Genomic DNA, 10,342 nt, shown 5'->3' on the forward strand with positions numbered 1-10,342 from the left:
TCTAGGGACCATAATGAGTAAAGATGGTAAAATATACCAGGAGGTGAAAAAGACCAATGGAGTGTACCATCAGATTTCCAAGACTCTTATAGGCAAGCAAGAAGTAAGCAGAGATGCCAAAATACGAATATTTAAGTCTGTATTCCTCCTGTATGGATCAAGAAGCTGGACAGCTCTCGACAAGCACGTAGGATGGATAACGTCAGCAGAAATGAGTTTCCTCCGAAGAATAGTTGGTAAAACATAGAGAGACTGTGTCTGAAATGAAAGGATTCCGGAGGATCTGGATGAGAAATCAGAGTGAGACAAAATGTATGAGCAGCAACTGAAGTGGTATGGACACGTCTGCAGAATGGACGATACCAGAAAAGCGAGGTGGTAATTGGAAGCAAGGCCAGAAGGAAGACGGCCTCATGACAGCCCAGGTGCATGTACTCTTAGTACATTGGAAAACTAGGGGCAGCAAGAGGATGCACCATCCTGGAGATGAGAAGACCTACCAGGGACAAGGACTGGTGGGCTAGATGTACTGAGACTGCGACTCCACGCTTGACAGAACACAAGAGTTAGAGGAAGAAGAAGAAGAAGTAATAAAGAAAATGGGATTGTCTTAATTAACTCTGAGACCAAACTAAAGGAGCTATTTTCTCTTTTTGAAGAAATTAATGGAGAAAAAGAAATAATGAAATAAATAAAATTAATATGGACGATAGCAATATAGTATATATAAAAGAAAACAGCTAAACAAATAGCTTGCCTTTGGCTTAGGAAAACAGGTCAGGAATAAAATTCTCTTTAATATTATTTCAAACACGTGTCTAACTACACAGGAGGGAGTGTGTAAATATTTCTAGCTAGTATACAGAGGATTTTCAATATAAATCAGTCTAAATAATATTCATGGCAATAAACAAAATGTCAATATCAACTTTTTTTTACTCCTAAAACATCTTTAACCACACTTTGACAGGTCAGCCAGTCTTAATTGTTTGAGTGTAGTACTAATATTGAAGAACAGTGAGGGTTATTATATAAGAACTATTCATATTTTATGTAGTCATGATATACATATGATGATATCATTGATAATCATATTGTCTTAGAGAATGAAACTAATCACCTAAATTCAGCGATATTATCTGTTAGCGTCTAATCATCACGTCTATACATTAATTGATATCAAAGCTTTAATGGTGTTCAATTAATGTATATACATAATCAAATGTAGCAATAGCGAAGCATTGCTGGGTCTGTTAATTGATAGGTATATCATCATGTCTAATTGCTATTTTATATTGCATGATTGTCAAAATATCTAAACAGAAAAATGATGCAGAAGAAACATTGTTCTCTTTGTTCTATTGTCTTAGTTATTTTCATGTTTGATGTGATACCGTTCAATTTATGAATATGTACAATTGTAATGTTAAAAAAAAAACTCTTGGAAGGTGTTTCATGTTTTTTTAAAGATATTTTTACCGCCACCTGGACCAACTTACTACGATTTATTAGAAGATATGCGATCTGCTAATAATCTTCCAACCAAAACAATAAAGTTCTCGTTTGATGAGGTAAAAAGAATTGTACATTGTACTGCATTCTGTATTTTAGCCAGAGCCTGCAGTGAATTTAAGTATAAAACTGGTTCTTGTAATGAAATTGAGTGGACTGCATAAATGTAGGAGAGTATATAAATTTTCTCTCCCATATGACCATTTTTTTCATCAAACATAAAACAGATTTACAATCAAAAGTATAGAAAATACATAAACATTTTAAATATGGTAAAAAATATACATACATAAAAACTCAACATGGTCGTCCACAATTATATTCTATTAAAATTCAAAATTGCACTCTAATGCATGTATACAAAAAATAAAATAAGACAAACAAAGACATTAGGTTAAAAGTAATAAATATAAAAATATATCAATAACAAAAAAAATATTAATAAATGTACATAAAAATAAATAAAAGTAATAAATATATAAAAAATAAATAAAAGTAATTAATATAAAATAATGAACGTATTTAAACTATTGTTATTGGTTAAATTGCTTTAAATGGATGGAAAGCCGAATAGTCACATTGTGGTGAGTAGGTCATTTGATTTAGATATAAGGTATACTTTTTCATCATAATTTTTAAAATCCCATGTACCTGTGGAGGGATGGTTTGTGGTATGATTCCTATCGAACATGGTCTCAGTACGGGTTCCTGTTTCTTTGAGTTTATAATTTGATCACAAGTTAAAAAAAATGGATGACTGTACATGAATAGCCTCAGATCTAAGAGCAAATGCTGCCTTTTGATTCAAACAAAAGTGGTTGGGAAACGTTGCATTGTGTTGTCGGCCGACAGAGGGCAGCACCTCTCGTGCCAATGCCTCGATTATCCATGTATTCTTCAGAAGTAAAGGTAAAATCTATTCGAAATTGTTCAGGAGGGAAGGGGAGAGGGTACCCTCTATAATTATTTATTTTTATTGCAATAAAGTTGCCATTCAACTATTAAAAAAAAAATTCTGTGAAGCCTCTTGAGTAAGTATTGTCCCTTCCTACTCCTCTTTTACATGAGCCCACTTATTTGTATAACTACAGTTATTTCACCCCAAGTTTTTATTACTTTAGTGAAAACTATCTATAATTACTCGTCAAAATTGATGGGTCTGCCAACTATAGTTAGGGGAAATATAAGATAGTGGCTGTTTCAAAATGTTAAAAAAAAAAAAATTCAATCAGAGCACTATATCCTCAAAACCTACAATAGAAAACCAAATAGAAGAACATTATTTAAAGTAGAGTAAATTGACTGAAACATTAGCCCTAACAGAGCTGTTTATTTATAATCTTTAAATTTCTTTCTTGAGACTGGCAATTTTTTACTAAATAATTCAAAAATACTATCCAAATTATAGTCTCAAAACATTTATTTCATTTACACGTCCAACGTTTCGGCCAATTCGGCCATCTTCAGGGACAATCTTAATTTACTATGAGACATATCATTTAACCATTTAAAAAAAAAAACTCCATACAGGCTATTCTGCCCAGGTCAAAACAATTATATCTAATATGTCAAAAATACATTAAAAATCACAGTAAAATTATTTTTCTTTTACCACTCTCTATACACTTTTATTACAACCTCACCTGAAGATGGCCGAATTGGCCGAAACGTTGGACGTGTAAATGAAATAAATGTTTTGAGACTATAATTTGGATAGTATTTTTGAATTATTTAGTAAAAAAGAGCTGTTTATGTTCAATGGTTCCCCACATGCAGTTTTTTAAAAGCAACATTACATAAAAAATGCACTGTGATCTCACTCAGTGCAATCAGTTGTTAGTCAATTAATTTTGGGAAATCAATTTCTCAGAAATCATTAAACGTACAGATGCCTATTAGCACTCAAATTAAAGCTAGTTTAATGTCCTATGAAGAAGAGTATGACATTTATCTTCGTATGAGTAGTAGTTTTAATATGTTCTAAAATAAATTGATTTCTTGTTGGGACAAAATGTCTTAAGCAAAATTCGTATTCATATGCAAATATCATAAAAAATACTACCCCTACGAAGATAAACTATTTTATAGTGCGTTAAACTATCTTTTATTTTATTGCTGGCAGACATCTGTACGTCCAATAGTTCCTGAGTTATAGTCTTTCATAAATAAAAAATGTTGTCTGAACAACTAGTAACGAACTATTAATATAACCATAATGTTAGTTATTTTTATATTTTATAATCATTCTGTATATCCGTTTATTCATCTCTTTTTGTTCTTTGCCCTGACGAATGCTTGAAATTCTGGCCGAAACATAGGCACTAATAATTTTTTATTTGTTTGTGCTCAATGACCGAACCCCCAGCCATCTTCTCCTCATTTTATATATATACACGATCAGATATTAACTCATCATAAACTGAAAAACAACGGTTTGTGAATTTATTGTAGAAAATATTAAAACTACTACTCACACAAAGGTAAATATCATAATCTACTTCATAGGACATTAAACTAGCTTTAATTTGAGTGCTTATAGACATATGTACGTCTCATGGTTCCTGAGATAAAGATTTCCCACAATACATTCACTAACTACTGATTTTTCATTATTTATTTCATGAATATTGCTTTTTAAAAAATTGTGTCACGGGAACTATAGAACGTAAACATCTCTAATAGTACTTATATTTGAGCCAAATTACTCTGTTTAAGTGGGTCTTTCTGGCTATCAGGTGTTGTTGGTATAGTTCAAGAACCGTGGTTATTAAATATACAGTTTTCATTAAAGTAATTAAAAATTGGGGTGAAATAATTGACTTTTTTTCTACCGGGTTCCTGTGTACGTTACTGCAACACATTGGATGGACATTAGACTATAAGTAAGCCTCCCATCTAACTCCTTTCAGAAGATTCGCAGCCATCAATATAATATTCTTGGATATTCTTTACTAGTTCCTGTAAATAAAGATTCATTTACATTAGCTGAATGATCGTTTTCGAAGAATTATCTAAAATTATAAGTGGTAGATTGACTTTCATTTTTGTTTTACTCAAAAGACGAACGAAGTTGATATCCAAACAATTTTTTGTGACAGATCTGTTTCCTGGAACCGATGATTCATCCAGAATGAAGGTGGAGTGAAAAATGTAAACAACTCCGTTTGATCTCACCAGTCCGGAACGAAACGCTGTTATTGTGTATCCTTGTTTTTTCATGTCCTTTTATTATTCCTGTACTAAGGGAAAACGATAACTCTTTTAACTCATATTGCAAAATAGTTAATATTAAATTTATTTTAAACTTATATATCAATGGACTTTTTTGAGCATTGGTACTTGCGTACAACTCCAGAATCAGTGGATGTGATTTGAAATCAAACCTTGCCCTTATTAATTATTTCTATGAACATATTTTATACAAGTTCACAAATGAATGAGGGGACACGAAGCCATGAACACTGCATTAAAACAACAAAGATACCGTGAACCTATGCCTCAGAGGAACCTACCAGCTGCTCACCTCTCTACTTTCCTTATTTTCCTCTACTTGAACAGCTATGTTTGTCCAGTATACGGTGAACTGTCTAATCTGCTTGAAATGAGACAGAACAGAATAATGATCTGTTTCATTAGATTCATGTTATGGTTTCTATGTCTCCAATTAATGTTACGTTGACAATATTTAATTCTTGATTTCCGATAAAAATACCTTTGATATTTCTTTCTTTGCCAATGACTTAGAAGGAAAAATATTGTATTCATCATTTCCCCTCCCTGACCACTCTGTTCTCTTTTTGAATACAAGAATCTAACTTGCACGTAAGAAACATTCATAGTGTAGGGGCGAGGGGCTTTTCGTGAATGAAAATGTATGTAACAACCTCTCAAAGTGAAAAAAAAAACCTAATCACTAGTTCGATTTTAATAATAGATAGGTACAATAAAATATAAACCCCTAAAAGAACCAAAAATGATACTGAAAATAAAATAATAAAAGAAAATGCGCTTTCCAATTGACACACAAATTTATTAATATAAATATAAACAAATAAAATGAAATAAACTATCCTCTCCTATTATCATAAAATGTGTTATGAAAATAATAAAAGATTTATACAAACCAAAAAAATCCTTTCTCTGTATCACTAATTAAAGTAATAGTAATAAACAAAGGAAAAATAAAAGAAAGGAAATTTAAGATGTTTAAATTAAAAACCCCTTATCTTATAGAATCAACAGAAACAAAAAATAAAAAAATTAACTCTCTAATATTATATGAATAGAAAATAAAACAAAAAAACTTGATATTAGATATAATAACAAGAGAAAGTCCCTCAAAGTATGTGGAAGAATAAAAGATCGTCGACATGCACATATCGAATAAAAAATAGATCTCTCTGAAACTCTTTCAATATGGCCGCCGTAGTCCTAATGGTAAAGGGCTGGTGAAAATTTGGTGAGTGATGGCCGCTCGCAATACTCCACTCCAGTGATTCCCAAAGTGTGCGCCACGGTGCCATCAAAAGGGCGCCGCTAAATATTCAATTAAACCATTCAGTAATTTTCTTGGAATTTCCAAGCTATGGAAAATAAAAATTAATGAAGAGTGTATCAGTGATTGTTTTCCCTTGTTACACCAGTTTGTAACCTCCAATGAAATTAATTTGTCTTGTAATATGAAATCGATTTCTGTCACCTATCAGAGCTTATAAAAAAGTTCGAAAAATACTTTGAAGCAGATAATGATAAATTTACAAGAATTCAAGACCCATTTAGAGCCAATGCTCGATCAGAATTTACTTCTTAAGAAGTAGAATCTCTTATTGACTTGTCTTGCGAAAATACTTTAAAGTTGAAGTTTGGTAGCATGTGGCTTTCTGATTTTTGGATATCAGTAAAAGAAGAATATCCACTGCTTAGTGGTAAAGCTCTACAAATGATTATTCCTTTTGCAACATCCCATTTGTGCGGAGCTGGGTTTTCAGCGGTTGCGGTAATAATAAGTCAATATCGCTTGAAAATTAACGTTTAACAAGAAATGAGGGTCACCATATCCAATTTCATTCCGAGATTTGAGAAGTTGTGTAGTGAACATTAAGACCATCCATCCCATTAATAATTTTAATAATGACATTCAATTAATTGTTTGTGAATTTAAAATTCGTGTTTTATTTATTTTTCAACAAAACGACATGGTGTTTGTCCAATCTCAATATGGATATTACCGAAACAGTTCAAATTAGATATTTTATACTATCCCAAGGAAAATAGTAAGTATCTATTTTTAAATTTTCGCCGTTAAATAAGTGATCGCTTTTAAGAAGGAAAGATTTCCAATTTTTCCAGAAAGTCAAAAATTTCGAAAAAAAATCTGATATATGAAGGTCGCCGCGGGAAAACCCGATTATTTAGGGAACCTCAAAACGAAAAAGATTGGGAACCTCTGCTCTACCCCCAAAGACTCGGAGGCTGAACAGTAGCGGTGCGGCGGTGGGTTGTTGAATCCATGCCTGGTGGGTGAAAGCACCAGAAACCAACTCAAATCATGTGCAGTAGACTAACAATGGTGGAAGGGCGGTGGGGAAAATCGCTTGGTGGGTGAATTTTCACAAATTAACGTAAGTAATGCTTCCAAAAACATTAAGTAGACTGCCTAGGAGTCCCAATACGCTTGTCTCGATGTCTAATAGTTCCTCATTCTGAAGCCACCATGGTACGAGATCTTCATAAACCCACGGCAGTCTTATACGGAGAAAGCCTGCCTCACAGAAGTATTTTTTTCAACTAACATCTGGAAAGGTGGTTAAATCTTTTATTAATGAAATTTTGATTAAAATCTTTCATCTTTTGCACATAGCATTGCTTCATTTACCTTTATTCCTGAATTGGCACCATTCAAACTTACCATTTAAAATTAATCCTAATAAATCCCACCACATTCACCCTTCGTCGTAAACCCATGACCTCTTGCCCTACAGTATCTTTTAATAATACCCCACTTATTCCTGTCGAACAGATCCGTTACTTAGGACTACATCTCGACAAACGACTGACATGGAATCCTCATACGAGACTGAAAAGACAGGAAACTGCTCGCCGATTTCGACTATTACAACATTTACTAGACAACCGGTTTAAATTGGCAATCCATTACAAAAGACTGATCTACATGACAATTATAAGGCCTATCTGGACAAACGGAGTTGAGCTTTGGGGCTCCTCCAAACCATCAAACTCCTCCCGAATCCAATCCTTACAGTCCAAAATCCTTCGTAAAATCCTTAATGTTCCTTATTTTGTCACAAATCAAGTTATCCATCAGGACCTCTATGTCCCATATGTTGCCGATTTGCCCAAAACTAGATACCATTTCTATCATAATAAACTTCCCAACCACCCAAATCCACTTGTTTCTAACCTGGCTTCTCCTTCATTATCTAATAATCCTCCTAGGCGTCTGAGAAGAAGATGGCCTCGAGATCTTCTCCTCTAGAAATGTTATTGGAGTTCTACCAATGGGTATATTCTCCACATGTTTGTATCATGTCCCTATGTCACCAACAGCAAATTTACTTGTTGTATATATTTTTTTTAAACAGTTGTAAATAACAATAAATAAATTAATAATAAAAAAAAACCCAAAAAAAACCTTTATTCCTTTTTCCAATTCGCTATTCCTCTTCTATTACGTCTTTTAAATATATTTCTTCAGTTACTTCAATATCAATCTGTTGTATCATTTTAAACAGTTTTTTTAGCGAAACATGTGTATTTGGTATTTTCTGTTTACCATTTTTTAATAATGCAGTAAGTTTTAAATTTAAATTTATCTCTATCGATTGCCATTTAAACAGCAAATGTATTTGTCAGCAGTATAAATAATATGATATTGCAACTATTTCCGTAATAAATTGAATAACTAATCCTCAAAACTTGAGTATCCATCATTCGTTGCTTTTTAGTCACGTATTATCGAATTTATTTCGTTTTTTCTTATGGAGGTTTTTGCTTTAGTTTACTTTTGGGGATTTTGAGCAGTTATTTGTTCATCTTGAGGATGAGGCTTTGGCGAAATAGATGATCCGGTGTGGAGAAGGCTGAGTGAAGGGCCATTTTTTAAGGGATCTAGAAGAGACGGGGATCGGGAGAGCGATTCTCAGATAAGGCGCCGGCCAAAATCGATCCCTAACAAATAAAATATGTCTTGTGTTCAGCGGCCTACTGTTTAAGCAAACTAGTGAACCAGTTTTCTATAACAAATAGGTTAAAGTTATTCTTTTTTTTGTGTTATTGAAACTAATAAACAGTAAATCATGGAAACTTAATTTATAAATTACTGTTAAAGGTTCTCTCGTTCATTCTCGAATTATGGATTAAGACTTCGATGGTCATCAATTCCATTTATATATGCTTTTAGTAATTTTATTTTTTTTTAATTTTATTTTTTTGTCTATTTGATGTTATATTTGTGATAATAAATTTTATGTCTTTAAAAATTGAATTGAAATGGGAGTGAATTGCTCTATGGTAAGGCACTGTGTTGCTGACTCTAAGGACTCGGGTTCAATTCCGGCTGTAACAAATAATTATTTTCAGTTCCACTGCAGCCGTGATTTATAAATAACGAGTGATTATTAAGTCACACTTACATCAAATAGTTTCCAAGCATCCCAATATATTCATGTTGGCTGTAATAAACCCTTATAGTAGGGTAAACAATTCTTTCTGGTAGATATGTTAAATTAAATTACAATTTTTTACTAATATTGTCATGAGAATTGAGGATTGATGCTCATTACCATAGATGTCCCACAGCAACAAATTTAGCATTTTTTAAAAAAAATACTTTTTAATAGTGATGAATGATCACATTCATAATAAAATAAAATGAAATAAGAATAAAAATAAATGAAAAAAAAAATCTCTCTTAAAATATATACAAACAAAAGGATAAACAAAATGAACATAATCAAACTACTATGTGTTTAAAAAATAAATAAATAAAATAACATAATGATAAAATAATATAATCTCTAGTCACATTTACACTCTTGTTTACAATATTTACACATTCGACCTGAGCATCCCTGAGCCCACTATATCCCCCACGTGTGAGGGGTAGAGCAGAGCTCGAAAGATCCCAGCGCATCCCTCTCGCCGCATCACTGGTAGTGAGCCAGTGGAGGCTGAGCAAGTGCGCTAAAGCCGCAAACACTCAACTTGAGTGGAGAATCTGACCATTTCCAGAACTCCAATTGCCCATTTTTATTTTACAATAAGTCTCTTAGCCACTGCCGTTTCAACCTTCTAGGTGGGCTGTAAGGATAGATGGAATTAGAAAAGGTTTGAACCAAAGGATTAGGATGATTGGAAAGGTTTATATGGAATTTTGAGAATTTGGATGGTATGAGGTCAAGGACAAAAGGGATATGTAGGTCTTGGTGTAGTGTTCTGTTGGAAACGTAATAGGGTGCATTAACTATGGTTCTAAGGATTTTGGATTGAAAGGATTGGATACGTTTGATGTTCAACGCTTTAGCTGCTCCCTTGTTGGTCCGTAGATCCAGATAGGTCGGAGTATAGTCTTATAAATTAATAGTTTGTTTTCTAGTGAGAGATGAGAGAATTTAGCATTAAAATACATCTTTACTTTATGTTCGAACATGTCTTGGGAAGAACGTTTTTGCTGTATTTAGGTCTTTATCAAAGGCTTACAATACAAAATTTCAATTAGTTTTACTCTGGAACAGATTTTAGGATATTTAAAAAATTGTTCACAGAAGACAAAAATTTTTGACCGGGTATGGCATTCCGGATTGCTTTTCAA

The sequence above is a fragment of the Halyomorpha halys genome, unplaced genomic scaffold (genome assembly GCF_000696795.3).
Source record: "Halyomorpha halys isolate HHAL.00 unplaced genomic scaffold, Hhal_1.1 Scaffold163.1, whole genome shotgun sequence".
NCBI lineage: Eukaryota > Metazoa > Arthropoda > Insecta > Hemiptera > Pentatomidae > Halyomorpha > Halyomorpha halys.